General features: G+C 43.6%; 1 pseudogene; it reads right to left on the reverse strand.

Annotated features, from left to right (window-relative positions):
• Window positions 1–4,915: 4,915 nt before the first annotated feature.
• The window catches only part of LOC139477234 (serine/threonine-protein phosphatase 6 regulatory ankyrin repeat subunit B-like), a 214,874-nt pseudogene continuing 203,980 nt past the window's right edge, over window positions 4,916–15,809 (reverse strand).

Consider the following 15,809-nt stretch of genomic DNA (forward strand, 5'->3'; position numbering starts at 1 on the left):
CATCACAAATACTCTTAGACTTGTTTTGTTTTTGTTATGAATATAGAATTATCATATAATGGGTAGGTTTCTCGGCAGGATAAAGTCAGCGGATAAAAAACGATATCCGCTGGCGTCATATGCGGATAGAGATGCAAATATCAATAAAGGGCAAGTAGTGACTACTTTCACTGTTTATAAACAAACATGGCGTCGCCTTTGACTTTCGGCGATCGAGTCGGAATTAAAAATCGGGAATCTGGAGAAACTACTGGGGTAGATTGCTATCATTATCAAAAGAACAGTCTTATATACTGAAGTTTTGCAGATATGAATTGCAAAACACTTTTACGAGAGCACTAGCCAAGGGGACCTCTTATCAATACTAGTATCTGTTTTTGTAGACCCTTGCGGCTTGGAACCTTTTAATACAGTTGGATTTGGCCGAAATATGTTAAATTGTTACCTTGTTTTGTTTTGTCGATGTATGTACATCTGTTGGCACTTCTGAACGTTGTGACAGGGCAGATCGACTGTCAAAAACGTCTGAATGTAGACTAGGGTTAGAGTAGCTTCCTTGTGATAAAGGGCAGTTACTCTATCGGACAGACCGATAGATTGCCGCTAATGGCAAGTAAAAACAATTTGTGTAAGCAATGGTTTTGCATATATGTACGCCATATTTGGAAAACATGTTGCGCTTACTTTTAATGAAATGCACTACGTTGTATTTTCAAAACGAGGGGCAGGTCGACAGACTGTCATACAACTCTTACTTTCACATCATCAGCAACAGCGACTTCACAACGTTAGCTGGATGTCCGAGATGATCCCAAGACTTGGTGTTTCTTTCCTGTGTGAGCACATTAAGCTATGGAGTATATAGCTTGCCTACAGCATCACTAACATAGTTTGTAGGTGTGTGTTTGTTTGCTTGTGGTTTAACGGCGCACTCAGCAGTATTCCAGCTATATGATGGCGGTCTGTAAAATAATCGAATGTGGACCAGACAATCCAGTGACTGACATCATGAGCATCGATCCTCGCAATTGGGATCGATGACATGTATCAACCGAGTCAGCGAGCCTGACCACCCGATCCCGTTAGTCGCCTTTTACGACAAACATAGTCGCCTTTTACGACAAGCATGGGTTGCTGAAGATCTATTCTACCCCGGAATCTTCACGGGTCTAGTCTGTAGTTGGGTGTATTGATGTTCGACAGGTTACAGGTGAATTCAAATACCAGACTGGTCCAATAGCTGATGGATGAATTCCTGATTAGGATAAATAACAAAAAAAAGTTTTGTAAAATCAGCACCCATGGCGGTATGGAGAATCTACACCATGTTGTTGTGTTCTACATCTGTTATACATCAGGTGTCGAGACTGACAGGGAATAACAAGGATGTGCACCAGTAGTGGATGTGTATGTTCTGTAGCTGTTATACATCAGGTGTTGAGACTGACAGGGAATAACAAGGATGTGCACCAGTAGTGGATGTGTATGTTCTGTAGCTGTTATACATCAGGTGTTGAGACTGACAGGGAATAACAAGGATGTGCACCAGTAGTGGATGTGTATGTTCTGTAGCTGTTATACATCAGGTGTTGAGACTGACAGGGGATAACAAGGATGTGCACCAGTAGTGGATGTGTATGTTCTGTAGCTGTTATACATCAGGTGTTGAGACTGGCAGGGGATAACAAGGATGTGCACCAGTAGTGGATGTGTATGTTCTGTAGCTGTTATACATCAGGTGTGGAGACTGACAGGGAATAACAAGGATATGCACCAGTAGTGGATGTGCATGTTCTGTAGCTGTTATACATCAGGTGTGGAGACTGGCCGGGAATAACAAGGATGTGCACCAGTAGTGGATGTGCATGTTCTGTAGCTGTTATACATCAGGTGTGGAGACTGACAGGGAATAACAAGGATATGCACCAGTAGTGGATGTGCATGTACATGAATAATGTCGTTAGCGAAGGATCGGAAATAAACCTTTAAACGGCGTCAAAAAGATGGACTATTGATGAGTTACACAACAAACAAAACAAATAATAGATTTACGAGTTACAGTACATGCCAAGTTATGAGCAAAGGGTGATGATTCAGTGAGTTTGGTTTTGACGTCGTATTTTGTATTGTTTGCATTATTCCAGCAATATCACGACGGAGGACACCACAATAACGTTTCAAACGTTGTGTCCATGCGGGCAATCGAATTCGGGCCTTCGGCGAAACAAGCAAACACTTTAACTACTCCGGTACTCCGCCTTCTCAAAGAGCAAAGACCACTGTACGAATCCGACCCGAAATGTTCATTTAAGAAGAACATAGTCTATTCATATATTTTCTTACATTTTGCCTGACAGTTACTTTTCAAGGTCCATACAGATATAGCTTTTCAAGCTTTTCAGCTGACATTTTCAGTTTTTCTTATTTTGCTAAATAGCTTCAGTCAGTGAATTTTATCTTAAGCACAGTATAACAGTTTAAATCAGTCGTTAGACAAAGACAGCAGCATGAATATCACAAAGCCCCCCCCCCCAAAAAAAAATAATAAATAAATATATATATATATATATATATATTTATATATATATATATATATATATATAAATAATAATAATAAATAAAAATACTACTACTACAAAAATAAAGATATACAGTTAATAAATAAAAAAAAAAAATATTTTCACAACCATCAAATTAAAGAAGTTAAGTTTGTATTAAATGTTAATACTTTCATAAACTAGTATACACTCTTCAAAAAATGAAACGCACAGGTAGTAAATTTAATGTATCTTAGAAAGTCGATATATTTAATTTAATGTCATAAATACAAGTATGAGATATAGGAGCCGATAGTCACATGTTGTCGTTGTACAAATGCATTGAAAACTGTTCATTGTCATGTGACAAGGCCAGAAGGTTGCGCTGAGCTCAGTATCTAGTGTGACAGCCCCGGACAACAATCACGGCTCTGCATCTCCTCGGCACCGAATAGATAAGTGTACGAATTCTGTGCTGCAGAATTCTGCGCCATTCTGCTTGTAACGCGTTGGCCAGTGGTGGGAGTGTCTGCGGCGTGTTCTGACGTTGACGTACTCGTCGATCGATTTGATCCTAGAGGTGTTCGATTCGGTTGAGATCTGGAGATCTCGACGGCCGGGGAAGACGTTGACGTTGGCATTATGAAGGTAATCTACCATGACACGAGCTGTGTGCGGTGGAGTGTTGTCCTGTTGAAACAGCTCCCTTAGGCGGTCAATGATTGGAAGAAGGTGAGTTTGGAGAATTTGATTCATGTAGCGATTTGCTGTCAAATTTCTCTGAACCACAACCAAGTTAGATATCGTAGTGTAGGGTATGGCCCCCACACAATGACACTTCGTCCACCAAATGTGTCGCATTCGCGTACACAATATGGGGCAAAACGCTCATTTCGACGACGATAAACTCGTTGTCTCCCATCTCGCCGGTGAAGAAGAAATCGTGATTCATCTCTAAACCACACTCGTTTCCAGTTTCTCAAATTCCAAGGCTGTAAGGTATGGCTACAACGCAAGCGTCGCTGTCGATGGATCTGTTGCAAAACAGGAACGATTACTGGTCTTCTGGGTCGGATTCCAGCCAGTCTGACAGTCTGGTCCGATATCCTCCTTAAACCAGGGATGCGTCCTGCAAGTCTCCGAAGCTGCGGCATTGGGATGACGTAGGTGGAACGTCGAATGTAGCGATCTTGTGACAGGGTACGTGGTAACTCTTGGTCGGCCGGTTCTCGGACGGTCTGCAGTGGAATAAAACCGTATGTATCGGTCCCAAAGGCGACAAATGGTGCTGTGGTGGACGTCTCGGCATTTTCGAACTTGTTGACAATTGAATGAAGTTATTGGCTTAGGCTTGCCTTTTCATAGCCACTACCACGAGTTACGAATGCAACAACTTGCACGTGCATTATGCTTTACTGTTTTCCTCCATGACAATTGTGAAGTGTGAAAACAAGGCCGTTAAAGACATTGCAAATTGCAGTGGCTGCGTTATGACGCGCCGTTTGTCGAATATCAGGCCACCAACATTTTCCAAAAACATATATCCAATTTATATACCGAATTTTTAGTGTAGTCAGGTTCAGTGATCTACAAACTTCCTGTGCGTTTCTTTTTGTTTTGAAGAGTGTTTGTCGTTGTTGTACAAATCCAAGGCTTTTCGAACTATTTTTGTGATTTTCTTGCTTTTCAAGAAGGATCTTAAAATGTCAATGCCTTTTCAAGCATGTGTGAACCTTGCCATTGTATCGTTGAAATATTTTACTTCGAAACATTGCCGTTCGGCGGTTTTGGAGTAGGTATTTTTTACTGAAATAACAAAAGGGGAGGGAAATATTCCCTTGCTAATCAGAAATATTGGTTTTTATATTTCATCAGCATTAATTTGCAACACAACTCCAAAGAAAAAGTTATATATATATATAACATATGGACCACATGCTGCCAATGTTGTACTTGCATATGTCACGTAGTCAGAATTGACTATTGTATTTGGCAGAGACAACAGACTGCCGTTATAATGGTTATCCCTTGGCCGAAATGTCGTGTGACGTCACAGCCGTTGCGCATTTGCCGCCACATCAGCTGGGCGAACCTCGGCTCAGTCTGAGGCCACAGGTTACACCGATATGTGAGCAAACAGTTTGTTGTCTGTTTCACGGTTAACTATAACCTATCACAAACAATTAACAAAGCATCTATAATTACACTCAGTAAACAATTTTCTTACCTGACCATGGAAAGTTCCAAACACAACAAATGACAAAAAAATGTCTGAAAATGTTTTTACAAGTTTTATTTATTTTGAGAAAACAACAAACAGTTTCATCTAAATCATGAAATATTTACACGCTCGGATGTGAACGGCACACCACGTGCCTTCAGTGAGCGCCACGGGACAACAGAAGATCCACCACTCGCTGACGTTTCCTGGATCTCGCCGTGTCGGTCGCTGTCCAACCGATGTTGTTCTTGGCGTCCATGTCGACCACGTTCAGAGATAGGACAAACATCACCGTCTCTACGTGTCCTCCGTGACAGGCCCAGTGAAGGATGTTGTTACCGACATCGTCAACCAGTGACACATCAGCTCCTTTACTCACAAGGAGCTCCAGCACGTCTCTGTGTCCGCACACTGCTGCCACCAACACCGGTGTCCTGCTCTCCTTTCCCACACTACAGTCGATGTCCACCACGTTCAGAGACAGGACAAACTTCACCGTCTCCACGTGTCCTCCCACACAGGCCCAGTAAAGGAAGTTGTTACCGTCATCGTCCACCAGTGACACATCAGCTCCTTTACTCACAAGGAGCTCCACCACGTCTCTGTGTCCGCACACTGCTGCCACCAACACCGGTGTCCTGCTCTCCTTTCCCACACTACAGTCGATGTCCACCACATTCAGAGACAGGACAAACTTCACCGTCTCCACGTGTCCTCCCACACAGGCCCAGTAAAGGAAGTTGTTACCGTCATCGTCCACCAGTGACACATCAGCTCCTTTACTCACCAGGAGCTCCACCACGTCTCTGTGTCCGCACACTGCTGCCACCAACACCGGTGTCCTGCTCTCCTTTCCCACACTACAGTCGATGTCCACCACGTTCAGAGACAGGACAAACTTCACCGTCTCTACGTGTCCTCCGTGACAGGCCCAGTGAAGGATGTTGTTACCGACATCGTCAACCAGTGACACATCAGCTCCTTTACTCACAAGGAGCTCCACCACGTCTCTGTGTCCGCACACTGCTGCCACCAACACCGGTGTCCTGCTCTCCTTTCCCACACTACAGTCGATGTCCACCACGTTCAGAGACAGGACAAACTTCACCGTCTCCACGTGTCCTCCCACACAGGCACAGTAAAGGAAGTTGTTACCGTCATCGTCCACCAGTGACACATCAGCTCCTTTACTCACAAGGAGCTCCACCACGTCTCTGTGTCCGCACACTGCTGCCACCAACACCGGTGTCCTGCTCTCCTTTCCCACACTACAGTCGATGTCCACCACATTCAGAGACAGGACAAACTTCACCGTCTCCACGTGTCCTCCCACACAGGCCCAGTAAAGGAAGTTGTTACCGTCATCGTCCACCAGTGACACATCAGCTCCTTTACTCACAAGGAGCTCCACCACGTCTCTGTGTCCGCACACTGCTGCCACCAACACCGGTGTCCTGCTCTCCTTTCCCACACTACAGTCGATGTCCACCACGTTCAGAGACAGGACAAACTTCACCGTCTCCACGTGTCCTCCCACACAGGCCCAGTAAAGGAAGTTGTTACCGTCATCGTCCACCAGTGACACATCAGCTCCTTTACTCACAAGGAGCTCCACCACGTCTCTGTGTCCGCACACTGCTGCCACCAACACCGGTGTCCTGCTCTCCTTTCCCACACTACAGTCGATGTCCACCACGTTCAGAGACAGGACAAACTTCACCGTCTCCACGTGTCCTCCCACACAGGCCCAGTAAAGGAAGTTGTTACCGGCATCGTCCACCAGTGACACATCAGCTCCTTTACTCACCAGGAGCTCCACCACGTCTCTGTGTCCGCACACTGCTGCCACCAACACCGGTGTCCTGCTCTCCTTTCCCACACTACAGTCGATGTCCACCACGTTCAGAGACAGGACAAACTTCACCGTCTCCACGTGTCCTCCCACACAGGCCCAGTAAAGGAAATTGTTACCGTCATCGTCCACCAGTGACACATCAGCTCCTTTACTCACAAGGAGCTCCACCACGTCTCTGTGTCCGCACACTGCTGCCACCAACACCGGTGTCCTGCTCTCCTTTCCCACACTACAGTCGATGTCCACCACGTTCAGAGACAGGACAAACTTCACCGTCTCCACGTGTCCTCCCACACAGGCCCAGTAAAGGAAGTTGTTACCGTCATCGTCCACCAGTGACACATCAGCTCCTTTACTCACAAGGAGCTCCACCACGTCTCTGTGTCCGCACACTGCTGCCACCAACACCGGTGTCCTGCTCTCCTTTCCCACACTACAGTTGATGTCCACCACGTTCAGAGACAGGACAAACTTCACCGTCTCCACGTGTCCTCCCACACAGGCCCAGTAAAGGAAGTTGTTACCGTCATCGTCCACCAGTGACACATCAGCTCCTTTACTCACCAGGAGCTCCACCACGTCTCTGTGTCCGCACACTGCTGCCACCAACACCGGTGTCCTGCTCTCCTTTCCCACACTACAGTCGATGTCCACCACGTTCAGAGACAGGACAAACTTCACCGTCTCCACGTGTCCTCCCACACAGGCCCAGTAAAGGAAGTTGTTACCGTCATCGTCCACCAGTGACACATCAGCTCCTTTACTCACCAGGAGCTCCACCACGTCTCTGTGTCCGCACATTGCTGCCACCAACACCGGTGTACTGCTCTCCTTTCCCACACTACAGTCGATGTCCACCACGTTCAGAGACAGGACAAACTTCACCGTCTCCACGTGTCCTCCCACACAGGCCTAGTAAAGGAAGTTGTTACCGTCATCGTCCACCAGTGACACATCAGCTCCTTTACTCACCAGGAGCTCCACCACGTCTCTGTGTCCGCACACTGCTGCCACCAACACCGGTGTCCTGCTCTCCTTTCCCACACTACAGTCGATGTCCACCACGTTCAGAGACAGGACAGACTTCACCGTCTCCACGTGTCCTCCCACACAGGCCCAGTAAAGGAAGTTGTTACCGTCATCGTCCACCAGTGACACATCAGCTCCTTTACTCACAAGGAGCTCCACCACGTCTCTGTGTCCGCACACTGCTGCCACCAACACCGGTGTCCTGCTCTCCTTTCCCACACTACAGTTGATGTCCACCACGTTCAGAGACAGGACAAACTTCACCGTCTCCACGTGTCCTCCCACACAGGCCCAGTAAAGGAAGTTGTTACCGTCATCGTCCACCAGTGACACATCAGCTCCTTTACTCACCAGGAGCTCCAGCACGTCTCTGTGTCCGGCCCCTGCTGCCGTCATCACCGGTGTCATGCCCCGCCGTCCTCTACAGTTGATGTTGGCGTCTCCTGTAGACAGGATCAGCCTCACCTCCTCCAGGTCCCCCCTGCTGCTGTCATCACCGGTGTCATGCCCCGCCGTCCTCTACAGTTGATGTTGGCGTCTCCTGTAGACAGGATCAGCCTCACCTCCTCCAGGTCCCCCCTGCTGCTGTCATCACCGGTGTCATGCCCCGCCGTCCTCTACAGTTGATGTTGGCGTCTCCTGTAGACAGGATCAGCCTCACCTCCTCCAGGTCCCCCCTGCTGCTGTCATCACCGGTGTCATGCCCCGCCGTCCTCTACAGTTGATGTTTTCGTCTCCTGTAGACAGGATCAGCCTCACCTCCTCCAGGTTCCCCTTCCTGCTGGCGCCATGGATGGCGTCGCAGTCTGCTGGAGATGGCGTCCCTGTAACACAAAGTGAACTCTGTACACGTCTGTGTCATCCATCTACATTGTTCACACCTAAAAGTGTTGATACGTGACACAATACACCATTAAAACAATTCTAGAATGACGACAGATGATTGATGTACTTAAGGATCAGGTATTTAATGTTTTAATTCTCTCTGTTACATCCTGTAATTGTGAAACCTGTCTGTGTATGACTAGAGAGTGTCAACGTTTGTTGGCCTGAGAGTAATCAGACGATGTCAGGACAATTGCTGTTTGAAATTATTGGGATAACATGATATAAAATTGGTTTTATATCAGCTGGTTTGTATGTTGTTTTAAGCCGCACTCACGAATATTCCAGCTATATGAAACAGCGACAATGCTGTTCAGAAGCACTATAAATACCGGTCACCTTCAGGTCATTGACCTTTTTACTGTAACTGAAAAATACATTTATTTTGTTTTGGAACGTAAACATACAAGATACATTTACATTATTGTTACAAGACTGACAGTACAATCAAATATAAAATACAATATAACACCTGAAGGGTCTGATTCTGATATGTGAGGCTGAGAACTTTTCAGTCAACCCCTTGTGTGTACAGACATACATTTACAATGTCCGGGAATATGCACTCAAAAGAGTCAATTGGATATTTGTAGGATACCTATTACTTGTCCAAGATATATCTGATCTGACTGGTATGGTACTAGTAACAAATGGAACAGTTCAACCAGATATGATCATGCCTTATAATGCTGACATAAGCAAATATGTTTGCAAAGATAACGAACATCTGTAAACGAGTGACAGATATAATTAGAAATAAATTTTAGTTTATGTAACGTCTATGTCCACCCCTCTCCTCGGATGCATAACTTTTGCCATCAAGAGTTAAAAAAGAACACAGCCTGGTTCAATTCCAGTAACGTCTTGATGTGCCCAAGCTTGTATTGTGTCATGGCTTCTGTGATTCTTTCAGAGCGAGATTTGAGTTACAGTTTCACCTTAAAGACCTTTGGTTTTACATTGTACCTCACAAATGTGAGATTTTCCAACAACGTGTGCCGTGTGCGAGATACGCTTAATGTAATTTTATTACATGCGGAAAGCGCACGTTAGCTCTCCGAATATGACTGATCTGTGTTATGTATGTGGGCACTTATATAAAACCTGGTTTGTTTACACAGATGCTGCTATTTTTGTCATCTGTTGATAGATCTGCGTCAGATACAAGCACATTCATGAAGCATAGGGCATCTCGGATTGTGTATTGCTCTAGCTCTTCATTTTCAAAATGACACGTTTCAACTTTAGTCTTTAAATTAGAAGATTTTACTATATCTATCGTCATTATGTTCAGTGAGAAATACCCTACGGATCAAGAAATGAAGATTTTCCTTAATTCTGTCACTTGGGATAATGGAATACAACATTGAAAAATCAAATGTTTGAGATCATTGACCTTGTTTTTTTGAGATTTTGAGAATCTACATGGTATTAATTTCACCTGTCTCAAATATTTACAGAGAATATAAAGAACAAGACTATAGTGAAGTGTATGAAAGTATACTGTAGCGGTGTTTATCCGTGGGGATGATTAGTAACATTTATTTACCTTGTTTGTTGACAGTTTGGCCAACCCCACTACATGCAGCTCCTGTAATGGCAAATTTCTCAATGGCCGTGTTTGTTTCAGTCTGTGGTGCAACATGGATATTCTGGGCCGTGGATTCAGGGAGTTTAATGCCATCCTCCTCATCACTCATAATGGCGGTGGTCTGTACAGAATAGGAACAAGTTATGTTACTTCATCACATCATATCAACATCTGCATCGGAAATATGTCTTGCCTTAGAATCAATTGCATTGAATTCTTTTTACAGGATCAAATCATGACATGACATGCTACAATCTGTTTACATGTTCCCAATTTGTTTTCAATATGTGAACACGTATATAACTATCTGATAACTACCAAGAACATTGATGGAAGCTCTGGCTATCTGGCTTGTGTGTATCTGGATTTAAATCTTCTCCATGTTGTTTTTTCTAGTACATACTGCTAAACCTGTTTGTATCAGATAGCTTCAGTAACTGACTGGCTTTCTAGTCAGCAATATCATCAGAAAAATAAGTGTGTGAGCCACACACCATCGTGCTATATCCACAACGCTTCCCCACTGCCGTTTACACAGTTTTAATTCCGTGGGCCTTGTTGCTAATGAGAAGACTGATCTGGACGAGCTGTCACACTTGTATTGATAATACGTGTGCCTTTAATATGAGATTAGTTTTAGTTTATTCTGAGAAAAAAGTCCAAAGGCACAGAAACAGACAACACAAAGCCAAAGGTTTACTTTCGGTCTTGGTGAGATGATAAGATAGATAATTGTTTAAATGTAAAATAACAGGAACACTCCCTCACCGGCTTTGCGAGAAGGCCATAGGAATTAGTACATACTTTGACGTATATCCGGTGTGATACCAGGTTGGTGTAATGCGTCTCTGGACATGTCCAAGAGTTAAGTCTTCAAAAGGCTCAATGTATAGTATCATAAAATATGATTGCCTAAATGTTGAAAATTATCTAACCCTACTGCAGGAAAACGTTTGGCGAGTCTTGGAAAAGCAATGTTATTGAAGTATCGGAACAATGCTGGTTGTCAACCCCGATAACCTAACCTACTGTTGCGTGATTACCACTGTTGAGATAAACGCCAGAGTTGGACAACCCGCCTAAGAATGTATCTGACTTTTCTTTTCCTGAAGAAAAGCGTGTAAAACTTAATAAACGCAAATCAAATGACAATTTCACAAATAGAGCTGGATAGATATCATTAAATTTGTAGTATGTTTAGAGCATATATTCTCAATGGCCGAGTGTCTCCCGATCCTGAAGGACAATTTACATTCACATCTTAGCAGGGTAAACGATTACTTTATCGAAATGTTGAATCAGATCATATGCCATTAGAAATACATCTTATACATCAAGAAAAGCTACTGAAAATGCCTCATCAACACCATTCAGATATCTATGGTGATACTTACAAACACACCTGATGAACACCATTCAGATATCTATGGTGATACTTACAAACACACCTGATGAACATCATTCAGATATCTATGGTGATACTTACAAACACACCTGATGAACACCATTCAGATATCTATGGTGATACTTACAAACACACCTGATGAACACCATTCAGATATCTATGGTGATACTTACAAACACACCTGATGAACATCATTCAGATATCTATGGTGATACTTACAAACACACCTGGAATCCAAAACTAGCTGCATGTAGTGATAGTTCTTCCCTATAATCTTTGTAAGAAGCAAACAAGCTGGTGGATATAAGGATTGATCACACTCCTGGATCGTTTGTCCAGGTTGTTTTGAAGCACCCGGCTGTTTGAAAAATCGTACATTTTACAGGCGCGTGTGTCAGCTTTTTGTACATTCACTGTAGGGGAGCAACGTATCAAACTCGCGAGACTTTAAGATATTTTCGGAAAGGCAATATTTATAAAAGCGCCTTAATTGTGTGGAAATAAATAAGTATAATACATATGCATGCAGTCAAAACAAGCTTGTCAAGAAAGAAAAGAAGATGTTAAAACAAACAACATATAATCCTGTTAGATGTTGGAGGGTACTTATGCGTATATCCACAGTGCCTCTTTATTTTAACATAATAAGTGAAAGGCCACCCTCTCGTTATGGAAGAACATATTCCGGCTATAACCCAGAAGTTGGACTCTGTTATTGAGAAACAAGTTGAAGTTAGTGAGAGATTCAGGCAGCTGAAGTGTGGGAACGACTATATCTAAACGTCTAACCAATCTAACAGTGGACATTGTGGACGCGATAGCAGTAGTCAACCGGGTGACAGTCCGCCATTACCACCTCACCAGGCTCATCAGAGCAGACAGAATTCGTTTCCAACAAGCTGAAGTCAGGACATTACCTCTGCCCGCGACCCCACCAAATCAAGTCGTGAAGGTGTTGTCGGTATTCAGGAGCAGTATAACTGTTGAGAACGTCACTTGACTGGGTGATTTTACCACCGCATCTCAAACTGCATGATTCCCGTGACGGCATTAGCATAAATGATCAGCCGGTGTTGAATGTCATATCTCAGTGTGGGAGATACAGTGAAGCATCTTTACAGTGGACATTACTGAACAAACATCGACAGAAATATGTACGGTATGAATTTGCGGCAAACTTGTTCAAAGACGTTTTGACAATGACACACAGCGAAACTCTTTAATTCCTTCTAAAAGGAGGGTCTGATTATCTTTCTTTGAGAAATGTTCGAATTGCGGCTCAACTTTCAAATAAACGGTCAGGATTCCCTACAAAATGGTCCGGTCATCATGGAAATAACATTACAACAGTATTCCAGTTATATCGCGGCGTGTCAGCTTAATGTGGGACGAAAGCCCGAAGTGATGCAGGTCTCAGACGTTAACCACTTCGGTGAAACCCACGAGCACGGGTATGGTGTTGACAAACCTAGAAACATAATCGGGGCGAACCGGGATTCGAACCCACAATCATAGGTTTCTGGCGTGCCCAAGGGACGCAACTCTGCACAGCGAATCGCGGCGCCTAAGGCGACTGGGCCATCCGTGCCCTCTCATCATAAAAATAACAACAGGTCGAGGTCGCCATCAGCGTGGTGCGTTGGGGCGGCCTGATATATTTAGTTGGATGGCAAACGACGGATATTTCCCTAACAGTTGCACTCAATGGGGGAGACAAGGGCAAGAAAATGCCTCACATCAAAGATACGACGGCGCCATGGCTTAGTTGTTACATCATGAACTGTGCACGGTCCGGATTATAACAGACCGGAAGTCTTATAGTGTTAATGTTTATGGCTGCTTGGTCACTCGGGAATGTGCAGCTCCATTCATGAAGCGGAGTATGTGGGAGACTGGAACAGGACTGGTGTGTCTTTTGACGTACAGGATTTTTATAGAGGCATTCCTCGTAGGGAACTCGTAAGGAACAATCAGCGTTAATTTCATCGCAAATTGTCAAACTTTGAGCCAGTGATTTTGTTGAATTATGCCATACACTAAAACGTGTTTCACCGATTCCATGTGTACCTTAAAAAATCTAGTGGTTCCCTTTTCGTGAGAGACTTGTTAACAAATACTGCCATCCACATTCGTTTAACTTTATCTCCAGTTTCCCGTCATGTTGTGGCTATGTTAAACATCTGCCCAGAGAACATATTCCCGCGGCGAGGGACTTAACTGACCGTAAAAGTCTTGTATCCACCCTTGACGAACTAGGCTGGAATTCCTAGGCTCGATCGTAGCGCCACCAGTGGCGATTACGAGTTATGTCCCTTCTATGTCCCTCCTACTGACCAATCAAATTCCACCTATCACACCATGATCACTTGCATTTGCTTCAAACAAAATGGCGGCGCCCATTCACGATGATTTGATCGATAATCAAGATCTATATAATAATAAAACGGGTCTTTCTTCGCGAAGTTCATCAAATCACGTGAACACATTGATTAAAAATATCTGTATAAAAATATCTGTTGACGCAGAGTTAGTGGTAGACGTGCTATAACAAATCCAGCAAACGACCGAAATCTGGACGGCAGTTTACAAAGCGGACGTCGATTGCGCTACATGATTCTGATTAGAATCGTTAGTATAACTCCATAATTCCAGTTAGTTCGACATGGGTGGAAACCGGACCTTCCTGGATGCTAAAGACCAATTCTTACTGAGATCTTCACGGGTAAATTGATTACAGATGTATGGATGTAAATTATCAAAACCTTTTGCTACGTTGGGCCAAGAAGGAGTATTTTCTTATAATCAAGAAATATCTTGCTTGACAATGCTATAAGGATCTATACCGAAACATCGCCTTTACACTAAATAAAGAAGTTGTTATCCATAAATTATCTCTACTTTGTCATCTGTAAACTTCCAAGTAATGACTATCGAACAATTCATCCGACGTCTAACTAACGATACTGATTCCTCAATCCAACTTCGGCACTATGTTAGATCGAGGAATTCAGACGTCCGTTTCTATGTGAAGTACTTCCTAGTTATATATTCATGTCTGCAGCCTCAACTTCATGCTGGCGAAAGTGGAATATTTTATTGCAGGGCTAGATCCTTAAACAATAAGTTTTGTTTTGTCTGAATTGACTAATCAGCGATTAATTACACATTCAGAAAGTACGATCAGCGTACATATGGGGAGGTTAGATAGGGTCTACGTTGCGTCTAAGTTTATTGCACTTTTATACTAATGTACTAGTCCGGACAGATGACTTATAGTGCTAGCACACTGAGATAGCTTGCCCCAGTTTAACATGAATACCCCACTCAGCAGGATACTGACTCTGAGCCGACCAGTCCTTGCTTTAGCCCCTTAATGCCGCGCGAGAGACAGGGTAACAACAAGTACCATTTTGTAACGTCTTTTAGTATGACGCGGCCTGGTATCGAATCCAGGACCTTCCGCTCTCCGGGCGGACGCTCTGCCACTAGACCACGGAGGCAGTCCTCAGCGTACAGACGGACTAACCGTTTCAAATAGAAGGTGATATTTTCAGATATATGTTTCGGAGTTTATCCTGTGACAATTATTTTCCTAAGTCACTTACGGAGATAGAAAACAAAAACAGAGACGGATATTCACAAAGGTATGTTCCCTCACACAGGATTTGATATCAGTTTTGATATTCTGTATTAATTTGAGCATCTTATCTTTCAAGCTTATCTTTATCATTTTCTTTCATAATTCTTACCTCCGAATCTCCGGCTTTTGAAAAATGTATATAGGCACAAAACATTTTTTTGTGAAGATAGTAGATTCTAAATGGTTCTATTGTAGAGAAAGCTTTTCGAAATCCAGATTGCGCATGTAATATTACTTCAAAGAAGTTGCTCGATTCCAATTGCGTGGATCGATGCTCATGATATCGATCACTGGATTGTCTGGTCCAGACTCGATTATTAACTGACCGCCGTCATATAGCTGGAATATTGCTGAGTGCGGCTTAAAACAACAAACCAACCAACCATCGAAGTAGTTGCAAACGCAATCGATAAATAATAATTACAGATTGATATGCGTTGATTATTGAATTTTTGAATCTCTTTTCATATGATACAGGTGAACCAAGATCCAAATAATATTCCGAAATCATAATGATTCAAATATCCACCATAAACTGACAACAGTTTGATGACGAGGCAATCATGTATTATTACTTGATGATTCCCAAACTGAAACGCGAATGTGAACCCAGAAATAGGTAAGCACAGAATTAAATTAAATTGAA

The sequence above is a fragment of the Haliotis cracherodii genome, unplaced genomic scaffold (assembly GCF_022045235.1).
Source record: "Haliotis cracherodii isolate W230 unplaced genomic scaffold, xgHalCrac1.p SCAF_32, whole genome shotgun sequence".
NCBI classification, from domain to species: Eukaryota; Metazoa; Mollusca; class Gastropoda; order Lepetellida; family Haliotidae; genus Haliotis; species Haliotis cracherodii.